This window comes from Falco rusticolus, chromosome W (assembly GCF_015220075.1).
Source record: "Falco rusticolus isolate bFalRus1 chromosome W, bFalRus1.pri, whole genome shotgun sequence".
In the NCBI taxonomy this organism is placed as follows: domain Eukaryota; kingdom Metazoa; phylum Chordata; class Aves; order Falconiformes; family Falconidae; genus Falco; species Falco rusticolus.
Genome location: NC_051209.1, coordinates 14,843,713 through 14,868,723, shown reverse-complemented (window position 1 = coordinate 14,868,723; position 25,011 = coordinate 14,843,713). Strand labels below are relative to the sequence as shown.

Below are 25,011 nucleotides of genomic sequence, written 5' to 3'. Positions count from 1 at the left end.
CACTCCCACACTACCTGCCAGCTTTATCCCTTCTGTTCTTGCTACAGCCCAAGACAATCCATACCAGCATGTCAAAAATGCCAACTATATCAATGTAATCTCTTCAATAACTACCTCAGAGCCTTGACAGAAAGGCTCCTAAGATTCTTTTTTTCTCCACTTTGAAAGTTATGCATGTTTACTTTTATTTACTTCTATTCTGCTATTCTCCTGGATTTCATTTTACTAGTACCCTTATTTCATACTTTAGCAACCTTTTATATTTTCATATAGAGAGAAGAATTTAGCTGTGTGGAGACAAGCTATGGATGAAACTCATCCCATTTGTGCTCTAGTAGCTGTCAAGTTTGATATTTTCACCATCACTTGGCATCGACTTAGTTCAACTGTAATATTTTATATCTTAACCTGTTCTTATACACAACATTAAATGATCCGTAGAAGGCTACCAAGACTTTCCTTGTCTCTTCCAAAGTCCTTAAAGCCTCCTGTAACGTGTGGATATTCCAACAGAACAATATTAATTATAGTGTGTATCATCATCAGTGGAGTTACCAATTTACATTTAAAAAAAGAAAACATTTTTCAGTAACATCTTGTATTTTCACTGCTGGAAAAGAGTAACCCAGGATTCTTGCCTTCTTTAACTTTCTGGAGTTCATGAGATAATAACGGATGAAAAGCCTCTTGACAACTGATTGCTTTATAGTCCCAGGAAGTCCCAGCATGGTCCATCGGTTCCTGCTCTGCTCCTCTAGACAGGATGACCAAGTACTTGACTTGCTTCAGGACTTCCAGTTGGATGGAAACTTCTCTAGGTCTTTCAGATTCTTGGTTCCTGCTAGGTATTGCTGTCTACTGTTTCCTTATCCACCACAGTGCCACTCAAAAGCATCCTTGGGAATGAATTCCTGAAGCAGCTTTCAACTAGACTTATTTTCCTTAAAACCTGCAAGGCACTGAAGCTTGTTTCCAGACCACATTGTTTCTCCCCAGCACGACCACTAGATTTTTGCTTGGTGTCTCATAAATCACTGGCTTGCCACTGTGAAGAAAACATTGTATATGTGCAATGGATCACAGCAATTTTTCCTTTACAACTGCCAGCTGCAAAGTCCAATATGAAACAGAAGGAAACAGCCTCTTAAACTTTGTCTTTGTGATTCCTGTTCACCTATGTCATATGCTGGATCGGAAGAGGATTTATTTGATACTAAATTTTGGTGCTCAGTTTTATCTGCCTTCAGTCTTTGAGCACGTTTACTTGTATATCAACACCTTGAGACTGAATGATGACAAAATCTCCCTGAAGCAGGAGACTGAAGGATGGGCTACTCATAGTTTCATTTCACCCATTTCCATCGGGCTGTGAGCGCAGGTGATCTACCCAGCTGTGGGGAAAAAAAAACCCAAACCCAAACCACAATCAGGTACATGACAATTGGAAAAGTCTTCTTAAGACATTAAGAGTTTTCAGACATAAAAGACCAGCAGCAGAAAGGTGTGCAGGGGGGGAATTACAGATGGCAAGGTAAGCACAGAGTGGAACAGTGTCACGAGGGGCAAGGGAGGAGTTTGTGCCTCTGCTGCCAGCATAATACAGCTACTTCATAAGCCAGAGCAAAGTTGCTTGCTGATAGTCATTTTTAAAGAGTTCCCATTTGGAAGCAACAAGCAGCGTATATTTCTTGATACGAGCCTGTGGAGAAACATACTGAAAGTTGATTAGCTTTAATTGAGTTGAAGAATCAGTAGCCAATATTGGAGTGAGCGGAGGTTATCTTTATTCGGCAGCGCTGGGTGCATGGGGGATCGCTCCTCCAAAGTCATGCACACCAAGGTAGCCTTTCAGCCCTCTCTTTATACAAGTCACTCATGTCTATTCATTAACTTTCTGGGAACTCATTAACATATCTTGCACCTGGACAATTAGCACATTCCCATTCAAGGATTTAGTATATCTTCAAGTTAACAATATTAACATATCTCATGCCTTGACAGTTAGCACATTCCCATTCAAAGATTTAGTATATCTTCAAGTTAAAGATATTAACATATCTTGTTCCTGGACGATTAGCACACTCCCTATGTCACCCATTTGAGGATTTAGTACATCCTCAAGTTAACAATAAGTGTCTCCTCAGATAAACACGAGCACACTGTTCTTTAAATAAATCTTTATGGCCCCTTATTCAATAGGTTATTCTCTTGCATGCCATGTTGCCATTTGGATTAATAAATACCGCATCAAATTTGTCACCTTTAAAGATGAGAGAATTATAAAGGGAAAAAAGAGATTTGTACTAATGTCAAGCTTTGAAAAGGTTATTTTTTTAACATTTGTATTTAAGACCTAAATTAAACTGCCCCGGTCCCTTCAAATGTTACAAATGGAAACTGAAATGTAAAAAGCATTCACTTTGGTGATCTGTATTTGCATTCTTTCAAAGGAGCAGAGAATAAGTTCCCTATACGGGAATGTACCTCATGGATATCTTTCTTTCAAGTTAATTCAATCAAATCCCTTCTCCTATAAGGACAAGTGGTTTAATGTTCTATTCGGTTTAGTTCCAGAGGGGTAATTAGCAGAGGTAAAACAAAGATAGCGAATGAATACGAATACCAAATTCCTCCCCCTCTTTGAGGAAGATTTGCTCCCTGGAGGCAGGTATGCCTTAAATGAAAGCACAAGAAAGACACTTCAGAGACACAAAAAACCTCTAAAACTGCTTAATTCAGCCCCTGGAAGACGACTTCTGCAGAGGAGGGTCCCTGGGTAGCATCATGCAGTCATAGCAGTTTCTGTGCCAGCTTTTCCCAGCTCTCCCTTCCACAGCACAGCACCTGCTGAAAGCATGGCTTGTCTTAAATACTGGCATACCTGGACACCAAGAAAGTTTGCAGCAGCAAATAGTAAGCCACAATGTCTTGAAAAGTGCTATATTTTATTCCACTGAAATGATGGCTGCTATGAGCAGAAGGACATGCAGGTAATCGAGCAGAGGGAGTTCTTGCTGTCACTGGCTAAGCCAAGCAAAACTTTTTTTTCATTTTCTCTGTATTTCTTCAATGGGCTGTAAGCTAGTTCAGAAAGTCCATGCATAGTCTTACGAGGTTTTTGGACATCAAGCAGAACCGTATTTGTTGTAAGGTAAATAAAAAGATACGCTTTTCATGCAGACATACACCCTGCCCTCCTCAGTGCATATCACACTTCATCACTTATGTCTCAAAAATTAGTCATGAATGTTTTTCTGTTGAGTCTCTGTTTTGTGGAATCTCAAAACCTTATTTACTCAAAACAATAGCATTACATTGATTTTAGATGGCATGATATTCATCTTTGTTGTCTGCTTTCAAGCTATTGCTCTAGGGATAATTACTAGACTTGTGTGTTTCAGAAAATTGGCTTCATTTTTTTGCCCACTGTCTGCTATCTTCTCCTCTAAACCCCTAGATCCTTTATGATCTTCTCTTTATTTTGAACTTTTTTTTATATCTTCATCTCCCCGTTATAAGAAATGGTCCAGCAATTTGTGTCAATGGTCCAGCAATACGTGTCAATAGAGTGTTTAAAAGGTAAAAATTGGGACCTGGATCTAGGGGACAGGAGAACAAAGGAGTTTCAAAATGACTGTTAACTATTGCACGGGAGGCTACACAAGTCTCTGACATCCAGCCAAGAGATTACCAAATAAGGAAGAAAAGGAAACTGAAGGGTGACTGGAGGACAAAGCCTGGGTGGAAGACTGCGAGCCTTCAGCCCAAACGACCCCCAGAGAGACCACCGAGAACTGATAGGCATGTGCCAGTGGAAGGGGTCGCATTCCGGAAACTAATTGTAATAACCCTGCCTTTCTTAGAAGTAGTGATGAATATGTATTAGCTTAGGAACATAAAAACCAGCCGCCCGATGTAACACGTGTGCGTATTAGAGGAGTCCTGACTCCCTGCGCACCCAGCGCTGTTTAACTGCCTTTTATTAAATCATATAAAATTAAAAATTGACTCGGAATTTATAACAATTTGGTGACCCCAATGTGATCCTCTTGAGTCCCGAGACTGTGAATGGCTAAGGGAGGCGCCCCCACCCTGGTTACGTTGTGGCCCTTACCGGGAGCAGTGCGGAGCCCAGCAGGATTACAAACATAAGGGACAAGTAAAGAACAAAGAGCTCTCCCCTCCTCTGGTGCCCGTAATTCTGCGTGTGAAGATCCGAACAAAGATTTATCGTTTTGTGAGTGTACTGTTCGGTTGAGTGAGTACGGCTGTGTGACTGTGTGTAAGGGTGTGACTAAGACAGAACTCAGTTCCAAAGCGAGTGCAGAGGTCTTTTAACCGCGATACCGATAACCCACGAGGGACTCGGCCTGTGAAGGACCGAAGCGATCGTTCTAAGTGTTTGTGGGTGGGATAACACTCGCAAGACACCTTTGGATACAGGCACAGCCAGGAGTTTGGAGCTTTTTGTATAAAAGGTTCCAGTAATGGGTCAGGGACAAAGCAGATCCTTAGACTCGGAAAGTTCAAGGAGGGGCCTCTGGTTTAAAAGGGGAGGAAAATTACAAGACATTCCACTGGATAGTCCCTTAGGGCTAATGTTAAGATACTGGAATAGCTTCAGAAACACTAAACATAAGGACAAGGCGACAATGATTCAGTGTTGTATGGTTAAATGGCCAAAAGAACCCTTAAGACCCCACATGTTTTGGCCGATGTTTGGGTCCACGGAGGACTGGGTCTGTCAGGCTTTGAACATTTATGTTAATAGCAGAACACCCGTGGATCCGGAAGAGAGCAAGTATGCTGCGGCCTGGTTGGGACTAACGGAAGCATCTGCCACTCTGATATTTAATTTAACTACAAAAAAAGGAGGGTGAGGAAGAGGCTCAATTGGGCTCTCACTGCAAAGTTGCCTTTGAGAGGGTGCAATAAAACTGAAATTTGTCTTCAGTTTACCTTTGTTTTACCTGCACTGGCATTTTCAAGTGAGGACATGTGTGTTTGTCTGCAGTTTGACATGTTTCTCTAGGAGTGGTCCTAGTTGTGGTTTTGCACACACGGAAAGAGATTTAAGCCCTAGACTAAAAAAGTTGGGGATATGGTCGGTCTTTTATGAATACTTGTGATTTAAAGAATCAGTCACCAATATTTGAGTGAGCGGAGGTTATCTTTATTCGGCAGTGCTGGGTGCATGGGGGATCACTCCACCAAAGTCATGCACACCGAGGGGACTTTTCAGTCCCCCCTTTATACAAGCAACTCATACCTATTCATTAACTTTCCAGGAAATCATTTACATATTCATTACAATTCTGAGAATTCATTTACATTTCTCGTGCCTGCGCAATGTCCTTGAGGAGTTGTCTCTGCGCAGACTCTATTCCTTAGCGGCCATGTTTAAAGTCTGTCTTTGCCACGTTGCATGTACAACAGGAATCTAAGACAAAATGTCCCTTCTAAAGATAACCAACCCAAGGACTTAGCAGTCTGTACATCCGTCATGTGGCAATAAGGGTCCTTGGACATTTCCCGACTTTTAGCTAAACATAGGTGTGTCATCCTTTAGATAAGTGGTACAGCATTCACTGTTCACTTGATACACCTATAATCTTCAGTACAAGAGGAGATAGAGCTGAGTTTTATGGGTGGTGTTACTGTATTATTTCTCATGGAGCAGCATAAAAATATGAGCATGCCCCATCCCTCGAAGAATTTGACCCCTTTGATATAACAGACATAAATAATTTGTCTGTGGAAAATAATATAGGCAACCCCAATGGAACTGTGTGCTAGAGTGATTACGTAGACTCATGAGTTTTGGATTATTTGCAAAGTGGGAACAATATTTTAAAGAAATATAATACCCCACAAACACATCAGCTCTGCCAGAAACATTTATAAATGAACAAACACCAACTGCATCATTATCCTCAAGCTGAATATGACTTGAGCTTCTGGTTTTTTTCTTCCTTTCTTAGTTCTAGAGCCTTTGTCATTTCTGTACTCTCCTCCTTTCTGTTTGCTGAGTATTCGTACTCCCCAAGTGAATTAGTGTTCCTTTATCCTAATTGAATCTTTTCAAACTGTTTTTTTCACCCCCCCTTTCTCCAACAGTTAATACTGTCCTGCAATCTCTTACTCTTCTCCCCTGCCTCCCCACAGGTTCCTGTATTAAATTCACTTGGCCTTTGTAATAAAACTAGGAAAAGGAAAGGTGATATTTATCACTTGAGAAGTATAAAAATCACCCAGATCTCGCCTACCTTCAGTGATCAAAACCAATTCAGTATCCCTCCCCCCCCAAAAATATAATAATATAAGTCCAGAGAAGAAACCAATTTTTGTAATAATTGACATCCTTGACTTTTTCATGTCTCTCCCATAACATACCAAGCAGCACCTGGTGTTTGCACCATCAGAAGGGAATTCAGGTCATTTGTAGTGGCACTAGCACTCACAAAGGAAAAAAAAAAAGTGGGATGTATTTGTAACCTTTTCCTAGGCTTTGATTAGTGAGGTTTCACTGTGTTTAAGGTTTATTAATAATCACTGCCTTGAGCCTCCATCCAAACTGCTCATGTTTGGACAATAATGATGAGCATGTTATACCATCTGGGTGCTCAATAAAAAGTGCTTCCCATTTGCAAACAAGTAATCAAGTGTGTAAGGATGTGCGCTTTCCTGAAGGGAGACAAGAAAACAAAACGAGGGAGGAAATTGAATAAAATGCAATAATCTACTTACCGCTTTCACAAATTACAACAACCAGTTAAAGTTCCCTCATCATGGTAAAGCAACTTCAGGGATGCTGGCTGCTTTCTGCCTCTCGTAGAAAGTCTCAGCTGGAGCTGTCACATCCCAGGGCTCTGTCCTCTACCCTGCCAAGCAGCAGGGCCATCAGGTTTCACTGGCCCACCTTGTGCACTCATAGCCGCTCATGCTTATCCTGCTGTCCTGAAAAGCTGCCCCTGTTCTTCAGACATTTCTGCTTTTCACTGTTAAGGGCAGCCAAAATGGTAGCCTTTGGCTCCCAAAGTAGTGCACTAAAATAGAATAAAAAGAGCAAATATAAAGTGTCCACATTGCAAGGCTAATCACCAGCCCCTTCCTTTCAGCTGCCATTCTCTCTCTTAGATCTGTCTGAGCATCCCCCCATTCTGGGCTTCCTTCCTCCCCACTCGCCATCGCGCTGGGTACATCTCTTTCACGCCTCAGCTGGCAGGTTTTGCCTATTAGTTCTACAAAAGAAACTGAATTATGCCGCTTTTTTTTTTTTATACCCTGATAGCACCTAACCGATTCTCTATTTGCAGATTAGAGAATTAATCCAGTGGTACTTTTTGGTTGCAGCATTGCAAAATAATCCCCTTCTGCACTGTACAGCTCTCTGGAATGACCCTCACCTCCTCTCCTGCACAGATTTCTCCCCCAAGACATTTCCACAGCTTTCATCCCCCCAGCTTGATATGCTGCTATTTAAAATAAAGCTATTGAGGATTTGGTATTCAAACACTATTACTGCATTCACCACATCCATGTATACAGAATATGCTTACTCTGCCATCTGCTTCCGCTTATACACACTCATACTTCTGCCCTTGGGAAGAGGAGAGAGCAAACACCTGACAGATGCTTAGTCACATTGCTTAATATTTCTGCAAAACATTCAGGTGCTGAGTTAGAAACAGGAGAAAGGCAGTGTAGAATTAAGACAAAATTCCCTAGAAATCTATCAGAATTATCTATCTGGAAGTATTCTTTCAAAAATTAGTCGTGAGAAGGAAACACTATATCTTTTCCCCTTTTCACACCACCCCGTTACAACACCATCATTGACAGGCAGTCTAGGTTTTATTCAAATCCAGAGTTACTGCATAATGAGATCTAAGACCTACTGTATTTCTGTCTCCATTCCCATCTCTTTGGTAGCTGAGCACCTTCTAGTATAACTCTAAGTGATATAGTTAGGATATGTCAAGTGTGGCTCGTTCTCTCAACAGGAAGGAAAGATTGCCTGTGGATTTTCTTTTTTTTCAAGTATGCCCAGTGCCATGTGTCTGTATTAGCCAAAACATTAAAAACAAAGAGGAAGAAAAGGACTTTACACTTGGCACAAAGAGGAGAGAAGGGAGCGATGTATCCTTCAGTACTTTGTGAAGCTGTGCCTCTCCTGGTACTCAGTCTGCTGTTGACACAACATGGCAACCCCTCCACTTCATCTTCTGCTAGTCCATAAGCTGCAGGGGCACCTTATGACCTTCAGATGTTTTTTAGATCCTCAGCGGAGCTATCATGGATGTGCTCTAGATGGAAGGCAGAGGTTCCAGGACACAACAATGCTCTTCAGCTTCTCACCTCTCCAGCAGGCTCAATAGCAGCAACAAATACATCTTTTTGAGTCCAGACAATCTTCCCATCCCTTCCTAAAAATCTACCACCTCACTCTGGCTCTCCTTTCTTTTTTTCTTCTTGTGGGTGAGGCTGGATAATTTGACAGTATCTGTTTACATCTTTGGGATGAATACACAGCATGCATCTGAACTGGTTCCTAAAATACCTCAGGCTCACTCATGTTCCTTTTTTCTTCAACCTAAATAGTTCCCTTGTGACAGACAAGTAGACCTATTACTTGCCAAGGAGCTTAGACAGTCATTCAGGTCTCCTGTGCCCTGATATATGAGCACTTTGTAAATAGCCACTGAGATCTTGAATATTCAGCATGGTGGAATTTGTTTAGTCTACAGGAGGGAAGAGTGAAGAGAGACATAAATATCTTCAAACATGTAAAAATGGCTGCAGAAAGGGAATTAATCAAGCATTTTTCATGCCCACTGGGGCTAGGGCAAGCATTAATGGGCTGAAATTGCAGTAAAGGAGATTTAGGTTGGACATTAGGGAAAAATTCCTAACTGTAAGGACTGTTAAGGATGGGAATACATTGCACAGAGAGACTGTAGAGCTCCCGTGATTGGAGGTTTTTACAAATTACTTAGATGGAACTCTGTCAAAAAATGTTTAAGTACAGTTGTGGTAGGCAAACAATTACCTGGTTCTAAAATCTCCTCTAGCCCTGCTAGCTGTGCTTCTGTGGGGAGCTAAGAGTAACCAAGGGCTAAACTTGAGGTATGGAGGCACCTGAGTACTGAGAAAGTATTTGTATTGCACATTGATCCTTGTTACCTGAGAGAACCTGATTCCGTTCCCCACATGCATTTTCCCCACCAGACAATGCTACTGGTTTCTATATTTGTCTTACAGATGACATTTTTTATCAGGTTTTAAACAGGCCCACACATGGGACATTTATTATTTGATGTTCTATGATAATTTCCCTCCAAGTTCTGTGGAACTTCTTTCTCATTTTCTAAAAATTATGATGACATTTCTCTGCTAAAAATATTTCAAGGGGGTCCCATCGGCAAATGGCTTTTGCTTAAAACATTCTGCATGCTGTTCTATTTACTCTGCAATGCGTGTTTTAGAAACTCTGTTTGCCCTCAGGGGTCTTATTTGTTTTTCAAAACTATTCAAATTGCATTCAGCTAGGATTTGATTAGTAGGAAGGTGAGGTGACTTTGCTCTCTGTGCTGGGTAATAAGCAGTTGCTCTAACCTTGATTATCTCACCAACAGAACATAATGTGCTGATCAAATGATTTTCGCATTGACATCTTTTTCTGATAATTTGAAGTACATGAATTTCAAATGCCCCTACTCAGGAAGCTTAAATGGGGGAAAAAAATATCTTATTTTAGTTTTCCACAATCCTGTAAAGCTGCAGTTCAGAATGGAGAGCAGATCCCCAAAGTTGTGGATTGGAGTGAAGTTGCACTGTATAGACCAGAGATGCTGCTCCACATTTCCTACCCTGACTGGATCCTCTAAGGAAAACTCCCATCCCATCATGAAGTGGAAGTAAGAGAATGAAAGAAGTGGAAAAGCCGATCTTCAGCTTTGGGAGGGAAGAAGAAAGTTTAGAGATGAGTTTTATCCTTATTAAACACCAATAATTAAAAAAGGAGGCATTCTGAAGGGTGGAATTTTGTATTTTGGAAACATCAGCAGAGATTGTAGTTACATAGTTACGAATAAAAACATATGTTATCCAGCACTTTTTATTTGAAACAAAGCTTGAGTTTTCAGAGACCAGTCTGACAAAAGGACTGCAAAGACTTGGAAAATTGTAGTATGCATTCCTCCATTTTAGATCTTATTTTTGCAGATTCAGATAAAAATTTTGTAGAGTAAAAAATCTCATGAAGGCATCGGCCAAAGATTTTCCCTGAATATGCTCACTAATTTTCTGTATCCTCAGGGGTGTAAGGAAGGGAATAAGCCTTGAGAGGATATGGTTCCAATGCATCATGAAGGACCAATGTGGCCTGAAAAACACCAACTGGTTTAGGTTTTCAGATTGTTCCCAGGACCATTTTTTGTTCTTTACAGCATGATCTCTTTTCACGTGAGATTTAGTTCTCTGAACAATATTTTTTGCTCTTTTTGTTTTTCTGTAAGATAATATTCTTTCTGATATTTCAAGTGAGTCCTTTATCTGTACTGGCATCTGGATAAATGTAACTCAGCTTGTTTGGCTAACTTGAAAGAGCAGAGATGGAAATGTGATGAAGGCATTCACTGCATTTAAGAGGAGTTCCCAGATCTGCTACTGTCTTCCTTTCTCACTTGGGAAAATCAGTTACTTCTTATGCTAAAGTTCCCCAAACCCCCAAAAGAAAGGTATGATGATTTTCTTTTTTCTCTGTTTTGTTTTATTATGCCCATCTGGTGCATACAGGTCTCTTGGTAAGCACTATCTTTTCCTATGGATGTGCATATACAAAGATTTTGGTTTTGCAGCAGTTATGAGAGCTGATCAAGTAAATCTCTTTCTCCTAATGGAATGGTTCTTGTGGGTGCATCTAGGTGACTGCATGAGGAGACCACTCTTTCCTCCTAGTGAGAGACAGGGTTTCAAGGTTTTTGCCAGCTCACACTTGTACATTAGCTTTATTTGTGGCATGTTTCCTTCACAAGAGTTGCAAAGATGCTATCTTTTGAAAAAAAGCAAGCTCCCTCTGTAATGCAGTCCTATGGCTTTAGGAGATAGGACTTCATAAGAAACCTTTAGCACTTAAGCCAATTTTTTTGGTGGTTGATGTTGTCAGTCTGGTGTCTCAGAGGTTTTACAGCACATTGCCAAAGGTTCCTCACCTCTTCCAGTAAATCCCTTTCCATCTTTTGTATGGTGGGTACCTTGTTCAGGTGAAACCACAGAAAATCTTGGCCAAAAAATTTGTCAATGTCTACATGCAATTGTTTTTTCATTGTGGTGCTCAGAAAGATTGCACAAGGTCTTGGTAAATGAGTGGAGAAGTTAGGTGTGGGTGACTGCAGAAGTGCTATTACAAGACACTGAAAAGCAATAGCACAAGTGTATTTACATCACAAAAATATTATGCCAGCCAAAGTGAATTTCTATAATATTGTCTCCACTAAATAAAAGCAATAGGGAGTCTTATCTGTCTGGATGTTAAGATAGGTAAGCAGGGCATGGACTGATGAGAAATAATTTAGCAATATTCTACTTTTTTAAAGAAAAATAGCCAAAACCTTTGAAGTCACTATGATATCTTCTTACTCCTGAGCATGTGACATGATGGCTGGATGAGAGATGATCAGGTAACCGGACGGTAACCACTTTAAAGGAATAGATGGAGAGAATGACTTGATTAATGTACCTGTTGAACCTAGCCTTTTCTGGTTTTTTTTTTTCTTTCTTTTTTTCCCCCTAACAGCTCTCAGGAAATCCATCTCCCATCATCCCCTGAGTTGTTTTAGAAATAAAAGACTTGCAATAGTTCTAAAGAGAAGTTTTCCATTTGTTTGCTCTACTCTCTCTGTTTGATCATATTGGAATCCTCCTAAAAAGAATCAGCACAGGTAAGACCTGGAGAGTGGAGCACAATGAGTTTTTTTCTTGGTTGTTACATTTATGCATTTGCTAAACATCTTTCTCTGGCTTTATTTTTCTCCCTTAGTCCATAACCAGAACTTAATTGTGGAACACACACATGGGGAAACCTGGATCTACTTTATTTCCCCCAAAACCTATGGCAGGTGGTTTGGTGATTCGTGTTACAGGAGCCGGGCCAGCTGCCGGGTTTGCATTTCAGACTTCAGCCACCATGTAAAGTTTCGGAGAAATAAACTCAGTTTTGAATGTGATTTTCTCTTAATATGTATTTGTATGAAATGCTTGAGGAGTAGGATTCTGCTTCAGTTTAAATAGCCTGGATAGAGGTGTCTGTGTGTAAGGGTGGTGTCTTAACTCCCTCTATATTCAGCGGCTGTGATTATTGTCCGAATCACTGCTCAAATACAAGGTGTAGAGTACCAGGTAGGGATTTTCAGGGTATCCCACATAGTTTCCATCCACCACTGCAGAAGGGTAGGGGTCTTTTTTGGGCCCTGTATTGTATCTACCAAGACTCTAAGGATGCCTTGGCTATCTGGGGTTTCTCTTATCCCTTTGTACACAAAAACCTAAATGTCAGTGTAGTCTGGAGCCGCATCAGTCCCAGGCATTGCAAAGCAGTGTCAATCTTCTAGGTATCTCCATCATAATATTTGATGGTGTAAAGAAATGGTCCAGCAATTCGTGTCAATAAAGTGTTTAAAAGGTAAATATTGGGACCTGGATCTAGGGGACAGGAGAACAAAGGAGTTTCAAAATGACTGTTAACTATTGCACCGGATGCTACACAAGTCTCTGACATCCAGCCAAGAGATTACCAAATAAGGAAGAAAAGGAAACTGGAGGGTGACTGGAGGACAAAGCCTGGGAGGAAGACTGTGAGCCTTCAGCCCAAGAAACTAATTGTAATAACCCTGCCTTTCTTAGAAGTAGTGATGAATACGTATTAGCTTAGGAACATAAAAACCAGCCGCCCGATGTAACACGTGTGTGTGTTAGAGGAGCCCTGACTCCCCGCGCACCCAGTGCTGTTTAACTGCCTTTTATTAACCCCATAAATAAAACATATAAAACTAAAAATTGATTTGGAATTTATAACAATTTGGTGACCCCAACGTGATCCTCTTGGGTCCCGAGACTGTGAACGGCTAAGGGAGGTGCCCCCACCCTGGTTTCGTTGTGGCCCTTACCGGGAGCACTGCAGAGCCCAGCAGGATTACGAACATAAGAGGCAAGTAAAGAACAAAGAGCTCTCCCCTCCTCCAGTACCTGTAATTCTGCACGCAAAGATCCGAATGAAGATTTATCGTTTCGTGAGTATACCGTTCAGTTCGGTGAGTACGGCTGTGTGACTGTGTGTAAGGGTGTGACTGAGACGGAACTCAGTTCCGAAGCGAGTGCGGAGGTCTTTTAACTGCGGTTCCGATAACCCACGAGGGACTCGGCCGGTGAAGGACCGAAGCGATCGTTCTAAGTGTTTGTGGGTGGGATAACACTCGCAAGACACCTTTAGATACAGGCACAGCCAGTAGTTTGGAGCTTTTTGTATAAAAGGTTCCAGTAATGGGTCAGGGAGCAGATCCTTAGACTCAGAAGGTTCAAGGAGGGGCCTCTGGTTTAAGGAAGATAAGGAGGAGTGGGAGCCCCTTATTGTTTCATGAGTGGGTACGGTTGTGTGACTGTGTAAGGGTGTGACTAAGACAGAACTCAGTTCCAAAGCAAGTGCGGAGGTCTTTTAACCGCAGTACCGATATCCCGCAAGGGATTTGGCCGGTGAAGGACCGAAGCAATTGTTCTAAGTGTGGGTGGGATAACACTCGCAAGACACTTTTAGATACAGGCACAGCCAGGAGTTTGGAGCTTTTTGTATAAAAGGTTCCAGTAATGGGTCAGGGACAAAGCAGATCCTTAGACTCGGAAGGTTCAAGGAGGGGCCTCTGGTTTAAAAGGGGAGGAAAATTACAAGACATTCCACTGGATAGTCCCTTAGGGCTAATGTTAAGATACTGGAATAGCTTCAGAAGCACTAAACATAAGGACAAGGCGACAATGATTCAGTGTTGTATGGTTAAATGGCCAAAAGAACCCTTAAGACCCCACATGTTTTGGCCAATGTTTGGGTCCACAGAGGACCGCCCGGAGATACAAAGTGGCTGAATGTGGACCCTAACTGGGACCATCAAATGGAGGCAGGACGATAGAACATGAGAGATCTTAGAACTATAATAATTTGAGGCGTCAAGGAAGTGGTATCGAGGGGACAGAATATTAATAAAGCCTTTAATGAACACCAAAAGAAAGAGGAGACCCCAACGGAATGGCTGTAAAGGTTAACGAAAAGCTTCCAAATGTATTCTGGCCTGGATCCAGATTCACCGGGGGTGGGTGTGTGTGTGGGTGTGTGTGCTATTGAAAACTCAGTTTGTGGCAAAATCATGGGAGGATATAAGGAAAAAGATAGAGAAACTGGATAACTGGCAAGATTGGGGATTGGAGGAATTGTTGCAAGAGGCTCAAAAAGTCTTTGTGAGGCGTGATGAAGAAAGACAGAAAGCTAAAGCAAAAATTTTTGTGGCTGCTATCAGAGAAAGCCAGAAGGGAAGGGAAAAAGGAAAAGATAAGGGAGGTAGCTTAGACAACAGACCAAAAAAGAAGGATGGGAACTTACCAGCTTGTTATTATTGTGGGATGAAAGGACACTTGCAGAGAAACTGTCAGAAGCGACAGAAAGATGAGAAAATGTTTAAGGAAGATTAGGGGTGTTGGGGGCTATACCTTCTGGGGACCCAAACATCTACAGAGCCCTTGATAAAGTTATTAATAGGTCCCCACAAGGAAGAAGTTTTGTTTCTGGTAGATACGGGGGCTGAAAGATCAACTATCCAGAATATACCAGATGGACTCAAAAGGGGGAATAAGCAAATGTCCGTGGTAGGGGCAAAAGGGGAATCCTTCCCTGTGTCAATACTGGAAAACGTTGAGGTAGAATCTGAGACCTATATGGGTCTTAATGATCTTTTACTTGTTCCAGAAGCATAATATAACCTATTGGGGAGGGATTTGATTATCAAAATGGGCTTAAAGCGTAAAGGGGAAAACGGAAAAGTCTGGTTATATACATTAACAAAAGAAGATGAGGGAGATATAGATCCCCGGGTATGGTATAAGGAAGGGGAATTGGGAAAGTTGGAAATGGAACCCCTAATGGTAGAAATAACAGAACCCCAGAAACCTATAAGAGTAAAACAGTATCCCATTCCATTAGAAGGAAGGAAGGGATTAAAACCAGGCATAGATCGGCTATTACTAGGAGGGACTTTAGAACCATGTATGTCCCCTCATAATACGCCTATATTACCTGTAAAAAAGGCTGATGGGACATACCGATTAGTCCAAGATCTAAGAGCTGTGAATCAAAGAACGGTGACTAAATTCCCAGTAGTGGCAAATCCTTACACACTATTAAATCATTTGACCCCCCCAACATATTTGGTATAGTGTAATAGACTTGAAGGATGCCTTCTGGACATGTCCATTCAAAGAAAAATCCAGGGACTATTTTGCCTTTGAATGGGAAGATCCAGAAACAGGAAGGAGACAACAGTTGCGATGGACAGTATTACCACAGGGGTTTACCGAATCTCCTAATCTGTTTGGACAAATTTTGGAAAAATTATTACAATCTTTTGAGACAGAGAGGGAAGCGAAGTTACTACAATATGTGGATGACCTACTAGTGGCAGGAAAAACCGAGGATGATGTGCGGAAAATCACTGTTAAACTACTCAGTTTTTTGGGAGAAAAGGGACTGAAGGTGTCAAGATCGAAACTGCAGTTCGTGGAGAATGAAGTAAGATATTTAGGTCACTGTCTGAGTTATGGGAAAAAGAAACCGGATCCTGAAAGAGTATCAGGAATTCTGGCCCTATCAGCACCAAGGACCAAGAAAGAGGTCAGGCAATTTTTAGGACTCCTGGGATATTGCAGACCTTGGACTGAAGGATTTAGTGGAAAGGTGAAATTCTTATATGAGAAATTAACAACGGAGAAAATCAAATGGAATGAGGAGGATGAGAGACAGTTGGAGATGGTGAAACAAGCATTGATAGAGGCTCCAGTATTAAGCCTTCCGGATTTAGGGAGGCCTTTTTACCTATTTGTAAATGTCTCAAATCAGACAGCTTATGGGGTATTGACGCAGGAATGGGCTGGTATTAAGAAACCCATAGGGTACAGTTCCAAATTGTTGGACCCCGTAAGCAAAGGATGGCCAGTATGCTTGCAAGCGATAGTGGCCACCGCATTATTAATAGAGGAAGCAAGGTAGGTTACCTTTAGTGCACCTTTGAAGGTATAGAAGCCTCACAACGTGAGGGGGGTATTAGAACAAAAAGCGGAAAAATGGTTGACAGATAGTAGAATGCTGAAATATGAAGCTATTCTAGTGGATTCTCCGGATTTAGAACTAAGAGTAACTAGAGTACAAAGTCCAGCTCAGTTCCTTTACGGGAAACCAGAAGAGGGGCTTCAGCATGATTGTACAGAAGTAATTGAAATGCAAACTAAAATACGGCCCGATTTAAGAGAGGAAGAATTGCAAAAAGGGGAAAAAGCTGTTTATAGATGTGTGAAATGTGTTCATTTGATTTGTGTCAATATAGAACAATGCTAGGACCGCATGATGAAATGTAACCTTCTGTCTTACATACCCTTATATAACCACACGCTTAAGAAAAAGAGAGTGATCAATGTATATAGTTCCTGTATCTTGCAAAGAACATCTGGCTACATACCTAGTTTCTGTATCTTACAAAGGACATCTGGTTACACACCCTGATATGCAGGCTGAGCTGCTAACCCACTAGTGTTAAGTAAGAGAAGTTTACAGGGCACATGCGTAAAATCTAGGGTCATCCGAAGGGTGAGCTGAGGAAGACTGCTCACTTCATCCATCGACCCCCAGAAAGGGGTTAAGAAGACTCTCAGAGATAGCAAGAGCATGTGCCACGAAGTGCACACCTCTTCCAAGGATCCATTTACATAAACCAACCTTTTCTTAGAAATAGCTATGAATATTTATTAGTTTAGGAAATATAAACCAAAAATAAATTTTGTACAGCACGCGTCTTGGTGGAGCGGAGACTCCTGGCGCACCCGGTGCTGTTTGCTTGGCTCAATTTGTTTAATAAATTGCAAACTTTGATTGTAATCCTATTTTGGGACCAAGTTATTTATCACAGATGGATCTTCCAGGATTATAGAGGGAAAGAGGAGATCAGGGTATGCAATAGTAAATGGAGAACTGGATTTGGTGGAATCTGGACCTCTGAGTCCCACTTGGTCAGCACAGGCCCTTGTGAATTATATGCTTTGTTGAGGGTGTTGGAGTTGTTAAAAGAGAAGCATGGTACAATATATACGGATTCTAAATACGCCTATGGGGTAACCCATACCTTTGGGAAAATTTGGGAAGAAAGAGGACTCATTGGGACACATGGAAAGGGATTAGTGCACCAGACGCTAATTATTAAGGTTTTACAGGCACTGAGACTGCCCAAAGAAATTTCTGTAGTACATGTAAGGGGACATTGAAAAGGAACAAATTTACTTGTAAGAGGAAATAACTTAGCTGACAAAGAAGCTTGGGAAGCCGCATTGCAGAGACCTTCTCCAATACTGTTATTAAGGGAATTGGAAGGAGTGGAGAGCCAGGAAAAACCTGGGGGGCAGTTTTCAGAGAATGAAATAAGACTTATAAAGACTACAGGGGAAAAGCAAGAGGGAGAAAAATGGGTCCGGCTGTATGGCAGAGAAATACTGCCTAAGAGTCAAGCAAAGAAGCTGCTATTTTGGATGCATTTGCAAACTCATTGGGGAACTCGAACACTGAGTAATCAGTTTTTGAAATTTTATGGGTGTATTGGGATATATGAGATAGCTCAGCAAATTACCCAAAGGTGCCTAACATGTCAAAAAGTAAATAAGAAAAGTATGAGGCAAACACCTACTGGGGGACGGAGAATCACATATAGGCCATTTGAAAGAGTACAGGTCGATTTTACTGAGCTACGGAAAATAGGATGATATAAATATTTGATGGTGATAGTGGACCAATTAACCCATTGGGTAGAGGCCTACCCTGTGGTGAGGGCAACTGCCACTACGGCAGGTAAAATTCTGATGGAAAATATAATACCGCGTTTTGGGTTGGTAGGGAGTATTGACTCTGACCAGGGGACATGTTTCACATCTAAAGTGTTACGGGACTTAACTACAGCCCTGGGCATTAAATGGGAATATCATACTCCCTGGCATCCACAAAGTTCAGGACAAGTTGAGAGAATGAACCAAACAATTAAACAACAATTGGCCAAATTAATGATTGAAACACAACTGTCTTGGATAAGATGTTTGCCATTGGCATTACTGAACATTTGGACTATGCCCCACAGTGAAACAGGTATCTCACCATATGAGATGTTATATGGGATGCTGTATTCCCAAGGAATGCCATTGGACTATTCTTTGATAGAGAATTATGAGAGCCAGAAATATGTAATTATGATAGGGAAACAATTACAACAACTGAGAGAAAAGGGACTTTTAGCAAAAAAACACCCCACTGTGGTTTGCTATTGATGAAATACAACCAGGAGACAAGGTCTTCATAAAAACCTTGAAGGAAGAATCATTAACTCCTCGATGGGAGGGACCATACCTTTTTTTTCTTACTATTGAAACAGCTGTGAGAACAGCAGAAAGAGGTTGGACCCATGCCTCCAGGGTAAATGGGCCAATAAATACCGAAGCTTGGAGGGTTGAATCCATTCCTGGGGAATTGAAACTGAGGCTGAAGAGGGACTAATGCTCCGGCAAGGCGGCTCTGCATGAATTAAAGGGCACCAGATAAAGAGGACAAGCCTAAAGGGAGGAAAGGGAGAAGGCAAGACTGGGGCAGGACCCTCCACCGCGGTGTGTATAGTCTACTGAGGGAGGCAAACCCTATGGGTATTGACTACCAAGTGAGAGGGCCTCGATCGGACTTCTCCTGCACTAAGGTTACGCTGTCCTGAGAAAATAATATAAGAACCCTTTTAAACCATATAATTAGTTTTCCAGGAGCCGGATCACCCCGAAAGGCTGAACGGTAACATAAGCCCAGATCGGTCCTGAAGGCGGCCCAACCCCTTGATTGGAGGTGTTTTCCATACCCTCAAGATTGGAGGGCGCAAGGGATAATAAATTCTATAGTTCCTGGTATTGTTTTTACAGGGACAACTGAGCCATGGGTATAAATGGGAAAATAACTCTTTCACTCTGGGGGAGGAGGTGGCCAAGGCCTTTAACCTTAGTATTAGGTTGCAAGCTGTCCTTGAGGTCATAACCAACCAAACAACGATGGCTTTGGGCCTCTTGGCTGATCAGTCCACCCAGATGAGGGACGCCATCTTTCAACATAGAATGGTTTTAAATTATTTACTAGCAGAGAAGGGGGAGTGTGTGGAAAACTGAACGACTCCAATTGTTGTTCACAAATGAATGATAATGGAAAAGTGGTTAAACAGATAACGAAGGAAATTAGAAAATTAGCCCACGTCCCAGTACAAACTTGGAAGGGTACGGATTGGGATTTGTTTTCATGGCTGTCTGGTGGACTATGAGTTAAAAGAATAATATTCTTATTATACCTTGTATACCTTGTATGATACATTATTGATACGCCGAATAATAAATAGTACCCAATTTGTGAAGAAAGATAATGTACCCATAATGATGCTTAAGAAATGGACCCCCCAAGAACTGAATTATGAAATCCAGTTGGTACTAGCAAAAGTTAAAGAAGAGACATGGATTGAAAATATTAAAAAGAAGATGAGGGAATGTAAATGGTCCAGCAATTTGTGTCAATGGTCCAGCAATACGTGTCAATAGAGTGTTTAAAAGGTAAAAATTGGGACCTGGATCTAGGGGACAGGAGAACAAAGGAGTTTCAAAATGACTGTTAACTATTGCACGGGAGGCTACACAAGTCTCTGACATCCAGCCAAGAGATTACCAAATAAGGAAGAAAAGGAAACTGAAGGGTGACTGGAGGACAAAGCCTGGGAGGAAGACTGCGAGCCTTCAGCCCAAACGACCCCCAGAGAGACCACCGAGAACTGATAGGCATGTGCCAGTGGAAGGGGTCGCATTCCGGAAACTAATTGTAATAACCCTGCCTTTCTTAGAAGTAGCGATGAATATGTATTAGCTTAGGAACATAAAAATCCAGCCGCCCGATGTAACACGTGTGCGTGTTAGAGGAGTCCTGACTCCCCGCGCACCCAGCGCTGTTTAACTGCCTTTTATTAAATCATATAAAATTAAAAATTGACTCGGAATTTATAACACCTCCAAACAGCCAGTTCAGAAGGTTTACATTTTTTGTCAAGCTAAGGGGATGTTGGCTGAAACTGGATTACTTTACTGAAAAGAAAGCTTTCTCCAGAGCTGCTTTGAGAAATTTGTCCTGAATTCTTTCCTCAGTCATTCCTTTCCCACTTGATTCTCTCTTGCTTATGAATAGAGAGGATTTTTTATCTTGGTCTTTAAGCCTTTACTTTATAAAAATCATCCTCTTCCTCTCTCAGTTGCTGTGAGAAACACAATACTCTTCCCTATTACGGAAAATACCATTGATTTGACTTGTTTTGGTTCTTTTTTAACAGCATTTTCTTCCCCACAAGCACATAAAAAAAATGCAGATGTTCATCATCTTGTATCTTAAGATACAAGGAAACACAGATGAGTTGCCAACACAACAGGGCAGAGATCACACCCACCCTGAGGCTGGGACATGGCCACGGTGAGTCCCCAGGTCTTAGCTCTGCAGGCATGTCAAGGAACACAGTACAGACACCCTTGGCTTGGGCTAAACTAACATCAAATATAAAAGTATAAGCACAAGGAGAAATTAATAAATGTAATAATTTAAGGAGAACCTAGCTAACAGCAAAGAGTTAAATACAAGTGAGAACCAAAAAAACCACCCAAAAGCCCAACAACAAAAATGCACCACAGCTTAGTTGAAGTTTTGATTATGAAGTTAAATATATTAATTATTTTTTTTACATGGTATAATGTAAAAAGGCAAACTGGAAACTTCCTAAAGTCATTTAAAGCTAGCTGCAAATGACAATAAGTGTTAGACCCAGAGTCATCAGGAATCATCAGGAGAAGAGAGATAACAAATTACTATGCATTTCTTTTTCACTAGGTCCTTGACCATAAAATAAGTAAAATGTAGAGCCAATCAGAACATAATTTTCTGTCCTATGGAAAGTTTAAATTTGTTGAAAGCCGATGGTTACTGAAGGAAATATGGGACTCAAAGGGATATTTAGTCACCAAGTATCATGGGAGAGAGATGGATCAGCCAAAGGATCATACCTACGTAGAAGAATGCAAGATACTTCTGAATTATAGAGCCCAGGAACCACTGTGGAGAGAAATATATTGGGCTTTGGCTTCGGTATTTCAGTCCTGGGCCAGAATATTCTGGTTATCAACCAAAAGCTGGAAGTTTTCCATTTTCATGGATTCATGAAGTTTCTTGTTTACTCTTTTGTTTTAATATTAAACATTTCCACAAATCAGACTCTTGTCAAAAAAAGAAAGCCAACCCTTATAAATACCTTTATAAACTGTCTTGAGATATGGTAAATTGGTTTTTACCTTCCCTATCCTGTAGTTTTATTGTTGTTGTTTTTCATTCATTCAGCTGGTGGCTTCTGGTTGCCTTTATTTTGGCTAATCTTTCTTTTCTTTTCTTTTCTTTTCTTTTCTTTTCTTTTCTTTTCTTTTCTTTTCTTTTCTTTTCTTTTCTTTTCTTTTCTTTTCTTTTCTTTTCTTTTCTTTTCTTTTCTTTTCTTTTCTTTTCTTTTCTTTTCTTTTCTTTTCTTTTCTTTTCTTTCCATTCCTTTCCTTTCCTTTCCTTTCCTTTCCTTTCCTTTCCTTTCCTTTCCTTTCCTTTCCTTTCCTTTCCTTTCCTTTCCTTTCCTTTCCTTTCCTTTCCTTTCCTTTCCTTTCCTTTCCTTTCCTTTCTTCTCTTCTCTTCTCTTTAATTTTCTTAATTTTTTTCTTTTTATTTTCATTTTTTTCTTTTATTGTGGGGTTTTTGGAGGTGATGCGTTTGACTTGATAGCCCTGGCTTGCATTTATCTCAAAGATCACCACCAGAAATCATGTGCTTATGGCACACATATATATGTATACACACACTCTTTCTCTCTCTCTCTGTCTTTCACACACATACATGTATGTATTTTTATATAAAGACATGTATTTATATGTACATATTTCAATTAATGGTATTCAGTCTGTTCCAGGGACAAATACGTGCAAATGTTTCTTCTGCTGATAAGTCTTGAAGAACACTGGCTTTCTTAACAGCAAAACTATTGTAAATGTCTTAAAATTAAAGGACAAGCTTCAGGCAAAAAGATGTATGTGCAGCAAAAAGCTATTACTTACAAGACCATACCTGCCGGAAGGCAAATACTCCCGTGTTCAAAGATGGAATAGAGAAGACAACGTATTTCTGTTCTGAGCCCTTTTAATGTATCTCCCTTACACACACAATAAAGATTTTTGGATCAAGCTGACTGTTTTCTTTCTACTAGAGTAATCAAGTTCTGCATCTTTAACATTTCTGTTTGCCTGGCCGATAATCTGGGAGAGTAGTAAGTGACTACTCCTCCAGGCTTTGGAGGCAAGCCAACACAATTACTCTCATCCTGTTCTTTGAGGTGGCAACTGCAGCGAGAGCAGGATGCAGAAAACAACCACGAAATCAAAGGGTTACAGGCTTTGGAGCCAACTCTTCATTCATCTGCTGATCAGCCAGAGCTCCTAACTTGGATGCCAAAACCTCACACCTCACTGTCCATGCTGAACAGTTATGAACCATCAGTCAAGCGGAGAATGCCTTCATGAAGGTCTAATGTTAGTCCCACTGTCCTTCCACCTGTCTTTATTTGCTGGTGGCGGTGGTAGTAGTAGTAGTAGTAGTAGTAGTAATATGAATATGTAACAGAGCCAAAAGTATGCTCTCTTGCAGATTCTGTTCTAACATGTCTAGTTGGATAGTGTTATTGTATAAAGTCTACTGACATTCTGCCAAATGCCAGCTTAGATTTTTGAAAACAGTTTGTGTTCAGAAATTTACACACATGGAGGAAAAACACTTCTCCACTGAAATGTCTCCATTCCTAGATAGTGAATATGGCAGCTTTTTTGTGTCAATGATGAATATAGTTGAGGAGGATGGTGATTACCTGTGAGAGACAGGTAGTGAGAGGAGGTGACACGTGAATCCCTTGTCCAGGATCTGCAGCTTCATAGCAAAAGAATAATTTAATTACCTGAAGGCTGTGATAACTTAAAAGGAGTTGCTGAAGCATTTGGCAAGAGATGGAATAAATACATGTATAAAGGGAAAGAAGAATACATAAAGGTGAAGTAATTTATCCAAGTCATGCTAATCGTGTTGGGCAGAGAAAAGATCCCAGATTCTGCATCCTCAGCCTGTATCCCAGTTGCTAAGCAACTGTCCCGAATATGAGAGTGCCCAAAGCACAGTATATCAGATGCTGTAACCTTCTGCTTTGATTCATGCTGTATCTGAAGTTTAATAAAGAAAAGAAATGGGCTTTCTCATCCCTCCGTGACTTAAGATCGTTTGTATTTAGTCTCTTAAACGAGACCCCCAAATTAGGAGGCCAACAGTACTGTAAGCTCCCTTACCAGCAGATATAAAAAAGCAGCTTCAGCGGGTGAGTGGTACAACCTAGTGTCTGAATGATTGCGTGGAGGTTTCTCTCTCACACGTCTTAAAGAGAGAAAGGAAGGTGATTAGGCTCAAGCACAAGATGTGTCAGCCATAGGCATAATATTACATGAGACGAATCTTGGCTTTGCTGTCTTAAAAACCTGCTGGAACAAATCTTTCATCACAGTAACAATGGCTGAAATTCTTAATATCTATGAAAAATAACTGTGAATTTTCTGATGGATAGAAATGGATTCTTAGAACTACCAAGCCAATGTCTGGAATCCTTCAGTGACAGTGTAATTACACAGCACATCTGCTATAGCTGACTTCTGGATGATTTTCAGTTGGCAATGTGGAGGCATCCATCAACCAGCAAATATAGCTCATAGGCCTAAAATGGCAGCCCAGTCTTATCTGAAAGGCATCAAGACCTGGGAGCTGATTTCCAACAATGAATTCCACGTGAAATCACAAGGGAGTCAAATGTCTGATGGTGAAAGTGCTGAAGGGCAAAGAGTGAAGTGGTCTGGGAAGACGTGCTCCCACAAAGCATTCGCCAAATGGCTTTGGTTTGCACAGTTCCCATGTGCTGCAGTCCTGAAGTGGAAATCACAGAGCATCCCAGGGCACCACACTGGCACACAATCGAGGTGAGCTAGAGACTGAGGCTGGAAAGCCCTGGAGAACTACAGCTGAGAAATGAGGGTTTCCAGAGAAGATCTGTCAAAGTCTAGATGAAATCTGCTCTGCATAAATCTAAACCACTTCATATATTTTTCAGAACTACCAAAACTTATAGGCACCTAAACTTATTAGACATTTTCCTACTGAGTCAAAAAATAGTTTTTATATCTACTTCTCTGTGCACTATCATAAGGGCCTGTCCTGGAAAAATACCTGCCTGCCTCCCAGCAGCAGATCCCTGATGGTGATGGGTGTTCTGCCATTCTTGTTGGACTTGATACTAGACTGATGATCTGGCTGAGGATGAGAGAATTCTGAATGTTATTTCTTGCTCCAGGAGTTATGCTTATATATGTGCATAGACATATACTGTAGAGATAGACTTACATATGTATATTATTAAATGAAGGTTAAAAAGAAAATACAGATATTGCATTCATAGAGTTGAAATTAAAATCCTGCCTTACCTCTTCCTAAATGAATGCTCTATCAACTTGCAGTCAGGCTTTTTTCCTGGCTGTCCTTCCATGGGTCTCAGT

General features: G+C 41.0%; 1 long non-coding RNA gene across 1 annotated transcript; it reads left to right on the top strand.

Annotated features, from left to right (window-relative positions):
* The first annotated feature begins 3,751 nt into the window (after positions 1–3,751).
* LOC119140651 lies at positions 3,752–12,443 on the top strand. Its single transcript, XR_005101671.1, has 3 exons — positions 3,752–4,237; positions 11,798–11,942; positions 12,041–12,443. It is a non-coding gene; the product is annotated as an uncharacterized LOC119140651 (long non-coding RNA).
* Positions 12,444–25,011: the final 12,568 nt, after the last annotated feature.